Source organism: Rhinopithecus roxellana, chromosome 7 (genome assembly GCF_007565055.1).
Source record: "Rhinopithecus roxellana isolate Shanxi Qingling chromosome 7, ASM756505v1, whole genome shotgun sequence".
NCBI lineage: Eukaryota > Metazoa > Chordata > Mammalia > Primates > Cercopithecidae > Rhinopithecus > Rhinopithecus roxellana.
Window position 1 is genome coordinate 126,149,734 of NC_044555.1, and position 13,660 is coordinate 126,163,393.

Consider the following 13,660-nt stretch of genomic DNA (forward strand, 5'->3'; position numbering starts at 1 on the left):
TAAGCAACTTCAGCAAAGTCTCAGGATACAAAATTAATGTGCAAAAATCACAAGCATTCTTATACACCAGCAACAGACAAGCAGAGAGCCAAATCAGGAATGAACTTCCATTCACAATTGCCTCAAAGAGAATAAAATACCTAGGAATCCAGCTTACAAGGGATGTAAAGGACCTCTTCAAGGAGAACTACAAACCACTGCTCAGTGAAATCAAAGAGGACACAAACAAATGGAAGAACATACCATGCTCATGGATAGGAAGAATCAATATCGTGAAAATGGCCATACTCCCCAAGGTTATTTATAGATTCAATGCCATCCCCATCAAGCTACCAATGACTTTCTTCACAGAATTGGAAAAAACTGCTTTAAAGTTCATATGGAACCAAAAAAGAGCCCGCATTGCCAAGACAATCCTAAGTCAAAAGGACAAAGCTGGAGGCGTCACGCTACCTGACTTCAAACTATACTACAAGGCTACAGTAACCAAAACAGCATGGTACTGGTACCAAAACAGAGATATAGACCAATGGAACAGAACAGAGTCCTCAGAAATAATACCGCACATCTACAGCCATCTGATCTTTGACAAACCTGAGAGAAACAAGAAATGGGGAAAGGATTCCCTATTTAATAAATGGTGCTGGGAAAATTGGCTAGCCATAAGTAGAAAGCTGAAACTGGATCCTTTCCTTACCCCTTATACGAAGATTAATTCAAGATGGATTAGAGACTTAAATGTTAGACCTAATACCATCAAAACCCTAGAAGAAAATCTAGGTAGTACCATTCAGGACATAGGCATGGGCAAGGACTTCATGTCTAAAACACCAAAAGCAACGGCAGCAAAAGCAAAAATTGACAAATGGGATCTAATTAAACTAAAGAGCTTCTGCACAGCAAAAGAAACTACCATCAGAGTGAACAGGCAACCTACAGAATGGGAGAAAATTTTTGCAACCTACTCATCTGACAAAGGGCTAATATCCAGAATCTACAAAGAACTCAAACAAATATACGAGAAAAAAACAAACAACCCCATCAAAAAGTGGGGAAAGGATATGAACAGACATTTCTCAAAAGAAGATATTCATACAGCCAACAGACACATGAAAAAATGCTCATCATCACTGGCCATCAGAGAAATGCAAATCAAAACCACAATGAGATACCATCTCACACCAGTTAGAATGGCAATCATTAAGAAGTCAGGAAACAACAGGTGTTGGAGAGGATGTGGAGAAATAGGAACACTTTTACACTGTTGGTGGGATTGTAAACTAGTTCAACCATTATGGAAAACAGTATGGCAATTCCTCAAGGATCTAGAACTAGATGTACCATATGACCCAGCCATCCCACTACTGGGTATATACCCAAAGGATTATAAATTAGTCTACTACAAAGACACATGCACACGTATGTTTATTGCGGCACTATTCACAATAGCAAAGACTTGGAATCAACCCAAATGTCCATCTGTGACAGACTGGATTAAGAAAATATGGCACATATACACCATGGAATACTATGCAGCCATAAAAAAGGATGAGTTTGCGTCCTTTGTAGGGACATGGATGCAGCTGGAAACCATCATTCTTAGCAAACTATCACAAGAAGAGAAAACCAAACACCGCATGTTCTCACTCATAGGTGGGAACTGAACAATGAGATCACTTGGACTCGGGAAGGGGAACATCACACACTGGGGTCTATCATGGGGAGGGGGGAGGAGGGAGGGATTGCATTGGGGAGTTATACATGATATAAATGATGAATTGATGGGTGCTGACGAGTTGATGGGTGCAGCACACCAACATGGCATAAGTATACATATGTAACAAACCTGCACGTTATGCACATGTACCCTAGAACTTAAAGTATAATTAAAAAAAAAAAAAAAAAAAAAAAAAAAAAAAAAAAAGAATAGTTTCAGTACAAAAAGTAAAGAAACATAGCAGGGAAAGCTTAAGAAGTGCCTCAGTTTACCCAATTAGAACACTGAATTTCATATTAAATCCAACAGAATTACTTAATATTTAAATAAGAACTGTTGATAGATTATTTTGTAAAAGAGACTATCCTCTGGTGATCTTAAGAATCATACCCTTTGAGAATCTTCAAATTGAAAGAATTCTGCAAGGTTTTCTAGTCCAACCCCCACTTGTTACTAGAATTCCTTCTATAATATCCTTGCCTGTGGTCATCTACCTGGTACTTACATACCATTAATGAAAGAGAACTCATTATGTTCAAACTCAGCCCATTCCATCTTCAGATAGCTCTGACTGAGTGTTCTTGTTTATAATTAACCTAATTATGTCTCCAAAATGAAAATGTTTTATTTATGTATTATTCACATGTTTCAATGCAGAGCTTATAGTCCTTTTAGTTTTCCATTCTTTAGATCAACTCTTACCAGTTTCTTCAACCATTCCTTATATGGTATAGTTTTGCATTCCTTACACCCTGGTCACACATCCGGGTATGTGGCAGTTTATTTATAACTTTCAGATATTGTGGCCCCAGAAATGAGCAAAGTACTGTATTCCAGGCATCATTTTGCAAGGACAGAGAGCAGCAGGGTTATTGCCTCCCTCATTTTGGAAACATTTCTCCTGTAAATATAATCTAAACAGAGAGCAGCTTTTTTATCTATTGTTTTATCTATGATTGTGGATACCTATTGAATGAGTGTTAACTTCAAACTGACTTTTACATACAGCGCTGCCAAGCTATGATCTGTGGGAACCAAGTAAAAATCTCAAAGTGCAGTTTAAGTTCCCTCTCTTCCCTTTTATTTTGTCAAATTTTAAAGTGAAAATTAATAGATTACATCTCTCCTCACTGAGGTTCATTTGCCTTTTTCTGTTGGGTACATGAAGATTTTATGTAACAGTGATTCTTATATCATATTTATCTTGGAGTTTGCTATGGAGTGAAAATTTTTGTCCCACTAAAATTCATAGGCTGAAGCCCCCAATGTGACTGTATTTTGAGATAGGGCCATTATGGGAGGTAATTAAGATTAAATGAAGTCATAAGGATGGGGTCCTGATCCAATAAGATTTGCATTCTTATAAGAAGAGACACACTCTCTCACCCTGCAACGGTAAAGACATCGTGAAAAGGCAGCTGTCTGCAAGCCAGGAAGAGAGCCCTTGCCAGAAACTGACCATGCCAGCACCTTGATCTTAGACTTCTAGTCTCCAGAATTGTGAGAAAACAAATTCCTGTTGTTTAAGCCACCTAGTCTCTGGTATTTTGTTATGGCAGCCTGAGCAGATGAATACAGAGCACCAGCCTAGCACAGGGCATGACATGTTATCAGAGTTTAATGGAAGTCTGACTATTTAATTGAAAGATGGACATTGTCTACAAACAGTAAAAAGTGAAAATTACTTTACTCATACTTATTGTGTCTTGACTTTTGGCATCTGCAGTAATATGGGGCCCTGTTATTGGTCATATGAAAGCCAGTTTGGGATCCTGAAATCACATTCAAAAGATTTCACTGACTACCTTGCTTCACCTTTGAAGTACAGTTTCACTGGATATAGAATTATATATTGGTAGAAATGTCTTTAAACAGTCCAAAGATTTCACTTCACTCTCTTCTCACTTGTATGGATTCTGACAAGTCTACTATAAGCCTTACATTTTCTTTCTCTATAGATAGAGTGATTTGCCTCTCCCCACTTTATCTTCACTCAAGATTTTCTCTTTGCATTTGATTTTTGCAGTCTGAATCAAAATGCCCAGGTGTGTGCGTGTGCGTGCGTGTGTTCAGTATTTATCTTTCCTGGTGTTCTCTGAACTTACTGGATTTGTAGTTTGGTATCTGTCACTAATTTGTGATGTTATTGGCCATTTAATGCTTCAAAAATGTCTTATGCTATCTTCTCTCTTTCTTCTCTTTCTGGGATTCTAACCACATATTTGTTACCTCCTTTGATATTATCTTGTAGTTATTGTATATTCTGTTCTTTTTCTCCCTTCCTCCTGTCAGAGCCACTGAAAGGATTTTCCTAATTCTTATTATGAGAATATTGTGCAGTTCCTGGAGGAAAAGCCCACAAAAGTGTGGAGAGCCCCCTATAATTTTCCCCCTCATAAACTTCTCACTCTCACACTAGCTCACATTTAATCTCCAGTAATTTTTCATAATTACTAGAGAGCTAATTAAGTAGTCATACTGCTTATGGCTTCCAGCAGGTCTTCATTAGATAGGCAGATATGAATGCGCCTGTCTCTCCAGCTTTTGAGATATTGGGTTGTTCTGCCATCTCAATTCTCTGAGGCTAAGAAAAGCAATCAGTTTTCTACTTGCTGTCCAGCATTTTTTTATTGTAAGGATGAGAATGGCAACTTTCAAGCTCCTTACATGTTAGGGGTGAAAGTAGAAGTCCCCTTTATTCTTTTAATTAAGAGAAAAAAGTTTTTAATATTTGCTAAGATCTCTACCTTTTTCAGTCATCTTGATTTATTCCAAAATATCTGAGTTTCTAACTGGTATTTCTATTCTGCCCAAAGAAATTCCCTCACTAGTTATTATAGTGTAGATCTGCTGGTGACTAATGTTATTATGGTACTGATGTATGGAAATATTTTCTATTTTGCTTTCATTCTTGAGAACTGTTTTTGCTCAATGTAGAATTCTTGGATGAGTGTTTGCTTCTGTGTTTTAGTTCTTTAAGATGTCATTCATTCAACTGTCTTCTGCTCTCCATGGCTTCTGATTAGAAGTCCATGAACATTTGAATTGTTGCTCAACTGTATGTAAACTGTCATTTTTCTCTGGTGACTTTCAAAATATTTCTTCATAAAAAGCACCCAAATTTGAAAGGAAAATGTAAAACTATCTCTAGTTACAGAAAATGTAATCTCGTATACAGAAAATATAAAAAGGAAATATTAAAAATCTGCTAAAAGCTATTAGAGCTAATAAACAAACTAAGATTAACACATGCAAGCTCAACACATAAAATTTGCTGTATTTCTATATGCTTTCATCGAACACTATGAAAAATAAATTAAGGAAACTTTCTATTTGCAATACAACAAAAAGAATAAAGTACTTTGAAGTAAATTTAACTGGGTAATTTATAAAGGATGTAATAAACTGGGTAATTTATAAAGTCTTGTGCTAAGGAAGTACAAGATTTATATAGTGAGAACTACAAAACTGTTTAAAAATTAAAGAAAACTTTTAAATACATGGAAAGACATCCTGTGTTCATGGATTGGAAAACAATATTTAAAGATGACTGCTATGGTTTGTGTGTGTCCCCTAGAATTCATGTGTTGGAAATTTGGTCCCCAGTGTGATGATGTTGGAAGGTTGAGCCTTTAAGGGGTGATTAGTTTGTAAAGAGGGAGTAACGTTGCTCTCGTGGGTCTGGTTTAATTCTCACAGGAATCAGTGAATTCCTGCTCTCACAGGATTGGATTAGTTACAGCAAGAGCAGGTTGTTACAAAGTGAGGCTGTCTCTTGTGTTTTGTTTCTTTTGCAGCACCCATTTCCCCTTTCAGTGCTCTGTCATGTTATGATGCAGTAGGATGCCCTCACCAAAAGCCAACCAGATATGGTCACTTGACGTCACACTTCCTACCCTTCAGAACCATGAGACAAAATAAAATTCTTTTTAAAAAATAATTGCTCCATCCCAGGTATTCTGTCATAGTAACAAAAAATGGATTAAAACAATGAAAATACTATTCAAAGTGATCAACAGACACAACATAATCCCTATCACAATCACAGTGACCTTTTTTTTCTTACTGAAAATGAAAAATGCATCCTAAAATTGATTTAAAAAATCTCAAGGAATACTGAACAGCCTAAACAATTTTAAAATAGAAGAAGAAAAGTAAGCTAACACTTTTTGGTTTTAAAACCCTCCTCAAAGCTATAGTAATCAAAACAACATAATTCTAAGGACAGATATATAGATTAATGGAATAGAATTGAGGCTCCAAAGCTATATGCATACACTTATGGCCAATTGATTTTCAGCAAGTGTGCCAAGACTATTGAATGAGGGAAAGAGTAGTTTCATCAACAAATGGTGCTGGGACAACTGGATATACATATGCGATAGAACGAAGTTGGATCCTTTCCTTACACTATATACAAAAAAAAAAAAAATTGGATTGGAAGAGCCAATATTATCAAGATAGCAATTCTACCTCAACTGATATTTAATGCAACTCTTATCAAGATCCCAAGAGACCGTTTTGTAGATATTGTCTAATTGATGGTAAAATTTATATGGAAATGAAAGCACCTAGAAAATTCCAAGCTATTTCAAAAAAAGAACAAAGTCAGGGTCTTACATAACCCAATATCAAAACTTACTACTAAGCCATAGTAATCAAGAGAGTGTGTTGTTGGCACAAGGACAGGCATTTAGACCAATGGAAGCAAATTAAATTTTCAGATACAAATTCTCACATTTACCTCTTCAACAAAGATCCCAAGACAATTTGTCAAGGAAAAGGGTAGCCTTTTCAATAACGGATCTTGTGACAATTAAATACCCCAATACAAACAAAATGAAAAAAAAAAAAAAAACCACAAAACCTTACATACTTACTTCACATCATACAAAAAAAAATTAACTGAAAGGCATACCAGACCTAAATTTAAGAGCTAAAACTACAACATTTTTAGAATGAAGCATAAGAGAAAATCTTTCTATTTTGGGGTAAGGCAATGATTTCTTTGATACAACACCAAAGACATGGAAAAAATAATTGTGAATTTGCATTTTGTCAAAAGTGGCATTTCAACACCAACAAACACTATTAAGAAAATGAAAAAACAAACCAGAACTGGAGGAAACTATTTGCAAATCATACATCCACTAAATCATTTTATCCAGAATTTATGAAAACTGTAATATCTCAATAATAAGAATACAAACAACACAACTGACCACTTAAAGATTTAAATAGAAAATTCACTGAAGAAAATAACCAAATGGCTAGCAAGCACATAAAAAGATACTAAATATTATTAATCGTTATGGAAATGCAAATTAAAACCATGATAAAATACCAATATACACCCTCTGGAATGTCTACCATCAAAAAAAACCCCAGACTATACCACTTGTTGGCATAGATCTGGAAGACAGTATGGAAGTTTCTGTAAAGTTTACTGTAGAGTTATCATGTGACTGAACAATTCCACTCATAAGAATCTGCCAAAGAGAAATAAAAACATATGTTCAGACAAAGATATATACAGCAATGTTCATAACAACATTGTTCATAATAGTTCCAAATTGGCAATATGGCAAGTGCCTATCAACTGGTGAATGGACAAAAGCAATGTATTTTATCCATACACGAAAAAGCTTTTTGGCAACTTAAAAACAAACCACTGATATGTACTATAATAGGGATAAACCTCAATAACATTATGCGAAATGACAGAACCAAGACACGAAAGCTGCAGATGTATTATTCCATTCAACTAAAGTATTTAATAAAAAGGTAAAATTTTTACAAACAGAAGGCAGCTGATCAGTAGCTATCTAGAGCTTTGGGTAAGCACTAAGATTAACATTAAACAAACACAAGGATACATCTTAGAGAGATGAAAATACTTTAAAACTGAACAGTAGTGATGGCAGGATAACTCTGTAAATCTAATAAAATAATTGAATTGTTACACTTACAATGGGTGAATTTTATAGTGTGTAAATTAAATCTCAATAAAATTGTAAAAAGAAAAACGAGAGGATATTATGAACAAATTTATACCAAAAAATTCAGCAGATTCCCTCAAAATAGAACTTACCAAAAACTAACTGAAAATGAAATGATATAAGAAAAACTAAATATCCCTAAAACTGTTTTAAAAATTGAACTATCGAAAACTTGTCTATGGAGAAAATCCAGGCCCAGAGGATTTTTACTGTGAATCCTATCAAAACATTAAAGAATGATATTTATACACTTTCACATAATAGAGGAAGAACACATACATCAAAACATTTTATGAAGGAAACATAACTTGAATACCAAGCTGCAAAGACATTACAAATAAATGAAAATAACAGATACATATCTGTTATAAATATACACACAAAACTCTTTAACAAAATCTTATCAAATCAAATCCAGCAAAATATACAGGATAATATATCATGACAAGTGCGGTTTATCCTGAAAATGTAAGGTTCATTTAACATTTGAAAATCAACCATTTATTCACTACACTGAGAACAAAGAAGGAAACTATATACTCTCAATGGATGAAGACAGACACTTGACAATAGTTAACACCAATTCATTATAAATAGAAATAGAAGGAAACTTCCTCAATTTTATAAATTGGGTATCTATAATGAACCTACAGCTAACATCCTACTCATTGGTGAAATATAGAATATTTTGCCATTAATATTGGGAACGAGGCAAAGATACTTGTGCTCACGACTACAGTTCAACACTGCCTTGGAGGTTCTATTTCAATAAAGCAAGATAAAATATACAGGTCATAAACATTGAGAAGGAAGATACAAAATTGTCTTTATTTGCAGATGATATGATTATTTACATAGAAAATCCTAAGCCAATGTACAAAGTATCAATAGAACTAGTAGACGAATTTCACAATATTACAAGGTCACTACACACACACACACACAAAATTGATTTTTAAATTAAACTCTTTATCTTGAGATAATAGCAGATGTGAATGAAAGTTTAGGAAATAAAATGGGAAAATTCAATGTATACCTTACCAACTTTTCCAAATGGTAACATCTTTCAAATCTATAGAACAATATCAAAATCAGAAGATTGACATATGACGCAAAACAGTTCCATCTCCACAAGAATCAATCATTTTGCCTTTTACAGTCATGCTCAATTTCATCCTAAATTTCCCATTCTTCATCCCTGGCAACCACTCATTGTTCTCCATTACTATAATTCTGTCATTTCAAGAGTGTTATATAAATGGAATCATACAATATGAGGCTTTTCATGATTGGCTTATTTCATTCAGCATAATTCCCTGGATATTCATCCAAGTCGTTACACGTATCAATAATGTGTTGTTTTTATTGCTGAGTAGTATTCCATGGTATAAAGGTACCATGAATTGTTTATCCATTCATTCATTAAAGAACATTCGGGTTGTTTCCATTTTTGAGATGTTATAAATAAAGCTTCCACATGTTGGGCATCACTAATGTGAAAATCGGAAATCTGAATTTCTCCAAAATCTGAAACTTTTTGAGCACCGACATGATGTCACAAGTGGAAAACTCCGCATCTGACAACTTTGCTTCCTGACTGTTCAATGTACACAGACTTTGTTTCATGTACAAAATTATTTAAAATATTACATAAAATTATGTTTAGCGTATGTGTATAAGGTGCATATGAAACAGAAATAAATTTTCATAAAGATATCTCATTATGTATATACAAATATTTCAAAATCTGAAAAATATGAAATCTGAAAAACTTCTGGTCCCAAGCATTTTGGATAATAAATACTCAACCTGTACATTCATGTTTAAGTTTTTGTGTGAGGATAACTTTTTGTTTGTCTGGGATAAATGCCCCAAAATGCAATTGGGGGTTGTATGATAGTTACATGTTTCGTTTTAGAAGAAATTGCTTGTTTGCCATAGTTGCTAGGCCCTTTGACATCCCCCTTACCAATGTAAGAGTCATGGGGTTGCTCTGCATTCTCATCACCACTTTGAGTTGTATTATTTTTTATTCGGGCCATTCTGATAGGTGTGAAATGGTTTGCATTTGTGTCTCCCTAATGATTAACATAGGATTAACATAGGTTAACATCTTTAAAAGTGTTTATTTGCCATCTCCATATTCTCTTTGGTGAAATATATCTTTTGCACATTTTATAATTAGATGGATTTTTTACTATCATATTTCGGGTTTTTGTTTTTACTTCTAGGTGCTAGTTCTTCCTTAGATGTATATGTGGTTTGCAAATGGTTTCTCTCAGACTGTACCTTGTTTTTTTCGTCCCCTTAGCAATGATTTTTACAGAGGGAATTTCAAAATGTTGATGATGTCCGATTTATCCATTTTTCTTCTATGGGTCATGTTTTTGGTGTCAATTTTGAGGACAATTTTTCTAACTCTAGATCCTGAAGATTTTCCTCTATTTTTTTTCTAGAAGTTTTGTATCTTTATATTTAATGTTTGTATCAATGATCTATTTTTAGTTAATTTTTGTACGAGATGTGAGGTTTAGATGCAGGCTGTTTTTTTTTTTTTTTTTTTAGCTATGGATGTCCAGTTGTGCCAATACCACTTATTGGAAAGGGTATTCTTCCTTCTTTTGAACTACCTTCATACCTTTGTCAAAAATCAGTTGGCATATTTACATAGGTCTATTTCTGGGTTCTCCATTTTGTTCCATTGACCTATTTGCGTATCCCCCCTGCAAGGATACAATATTACCACATTAAAAAAAACTATATTTTTATCTTGTACCCCCAAAATCTTTGGAAAATGAAATTAGAAAGCAATTCTATTTACAATAGCCTCAAAGTAATTTAATAAAGATATGCAAGTCCTCTACACCAAAAAGGACAAATATTCTTAAGAAAAATCAAAGAAGTGCGAAATAAATGGGGTAGGTACATCATATTCATCATTTAGGGAATTCTGTTGAGAAATCCTTTCCCCCAAACTTATCTATATGTTCAACACAATCACAATCAAAATATCAGCAGCTTTATTAATAAAAAATTTAAAAGTTGATTATAACATTAATATGAAAATTCAAAAGACTTAGAAAAACCAAAGCAATGTTGAGAAAGAACATAGTTGAAAGACATACATCACTTGATGTAAACAATTAATATTAAGGTAATTAATCAAGACAGTGTGATACTCATCTAAGGAATGACAACTATATTATTAGAATAGAACACTCCAGAAAAAGTAGACCAAAACCTATATAGTCATGTGATTTGTGACAAAGGTGTGAAAGCAATCCAGTGGGAAAAGGAAATGTTTTTATTTTGTTTTGCCTTGATTTGCTTTTTTAACAGATGGTTCTGGCATGACTACATATTTATATGGAAAACAATGAATCCCAAACCTTTTGTAACAGCATGGATAAAAATTCCATGTGTAAAAACAACCAATCTCAAACCTTTTGTCATAACATACACCAAAATTAATTCTAGATGAATCATAGGTCTAAATGTAAATGCAAAATCATAAAGCTTTAAGAGAAAACATAGAAGAATATTTTTTATTATGTATGTAGGCAGGAGTTTCTTATACAAATCACAGAAAGCAATAACAATATAAAATTGATAAGACAGAGTCCATCAAAGTTAAAAGCTGCTGATCAAAAATATCATTCGGAATGGAAAGGTCACATACTGGGAGAAAATATTTGTAAAATTTATAGCTGACAAAAGACCCCTACTATTCAGGATACAAAAAGAACTTCTACAGTTCAACAAAGAAAGGGGAAAAAAATTAAAATGTACAAAAGTTGTACAGCCAGTTTGGAAAACAACTTGGCAGTTTCTTAGAAAGCTAAACATAGAGTTACCATACAATCCAGCAATCCCACTTCTTGGTATTTCCCAGGAGAATTGGAAATGTGTGCACACACAAAAAACTGTACATTACAGGTTAAAGTGACCTTATTCATTATTTCCCCAATCTAAAAACAGACTAAATGTCTTTCAACGGTGTATGGGTAAATGAACTGAATATTACTCAGCAATAAAAAGGAACAAATAATTGATTCATGCAGCAATATGAATGAATCTTAAACGCATATTGCCAAGTGAAAGCAGCAATACTACAAAGACTACATATTGTACGAATCTATTTATATGATATTCTGTAAAAGGCAAAACTATAGGGACAGAAAACAGATCTGTGATTTACAGGAGTTGGGGGTGGGACAGGAATTGATTACTAAGGAACCACACAGGAACTTTCAGTGTGATGGAAACGCTCTGTGGTACTGTGGTTGTGAATACATGACTATGCATTTGTCAAAGCCCATGGTACTGTGCACCATGGAGAATGACCTGTTGTATGCAGATTTTAAAAAGCCATCCAAGATGGGCCGGGCATGGTGTCTCATGCCTGTAATCCCAGCACTCTGGGAGACTGAGGCAGGTGGATCACCTGAGGTCAGGAGTTTGAGACCAGCCTGGCCAACATGGTGAAACCCTGTCTCTATTAAAGATACAAAAATTAGCCAGGAGTGGTGGTGGGTGCCTGTAATCCCAGCTACTGGGGAGGCTGAGGCAGGAGAATCGCTTGAATCCAGGAGGTGGAGGTTGCTGTGAGCCGAGATTGCGCCATTGCCCTCCAGCCCAGGCCAACAACAGCGAGACTCCATTAAAAAAAATAAAATGTCATTCAAGATGACTGGAGAACCCAGAATGGAATAAAGACTATGGCAAATGTATATAACTCTATTATAAATATGATATATCTTAATTGGAGAAGGTGGAGAGGGAAGAAGCTGACAATAACTTTGGGAAACTGGTTTGTCTTGATACTATTTTAAAGATAAAAACAAAAGTAACTACCTAAACACTGTAATCTAGTTAATAAACATATTTTTTATTGGTATGATTTAACAATTCTGAAACTACACTATATGTATACTAGGGTTGAAAAAACTAAGCAAGTGTGTTATAAATGGTAAGAGCCAAGTTCCTCTATCAGAGAAAGAAGTAACAAATAAGCAATGAAAGTGTATTAGCCTTTTATTGCTGCTACAACAAACTACATTAACTTAGTGGCTTCAAATAATGCATTTTGTTTATAGTTCTATAGGGCTAGAATTCCAACATGGTCCTAAATGGGCTAAAATTAAAGTGTCAGCACATTGCATTCCATTCTGGCGGCTTTAAGGGATAATCTGTTTCCATGCCTTTCCCCGATTTTAGAGGTCACTCATATCCATTGGCTTATGGCACCCTTTCTTTCCCTTCAAAGTCAGCAAAGTTTTATCTCTCTGTGTCTTTCTTGCATAATAGCTGACTCCCTCTTTGGCCCTCGTCATCTGCCATTAAGGATGCCCTTGTGATACATTGGGTCCATCCAGACAACCCAGAATAATCTCCATATTTTATGGTCAGCTGATTAGAAACAATTCCACCTGCAATCTTAATCTCTTTTTGCAAGGTAAGGTAACACATTCACAGGTTTCAGGGATTAGGATGTGAACATCTTTTGAGGACCATTATTCTGCCTACTACTGGAGGAATAATAGAATAAACCCTGTATTATTGGATTAAAGTCAGAGATAGTAGTGTAAAGTCATGTTTGTTTTAATATATACACAAATAGATACAAAATAAAGTATAGATATGTGTATATATACATAGATTTCCTAGCTCTTGGCACATGGAAGTAGTAACATCTCAGCAGTAGCAAGCAAACTCAGGTCCGGATCTTGGTTTCTAAATACTATCCTCTAATAAAAGCAGTTAGGGTTTCTCAGAGAAATGGATGATTTTAGGACTGAGGCAGGGAATATACAAAAGAGACATGGATTAACTTACAGCGGCTGAAAGTGCTCAAAAATGACAACCACAACCAAAGGGATAAGACGATGTCAAAAGGTTACAGTACCCAAGCTGAAAGAGTCCTCAGTGGTCAAACCTGAACAAA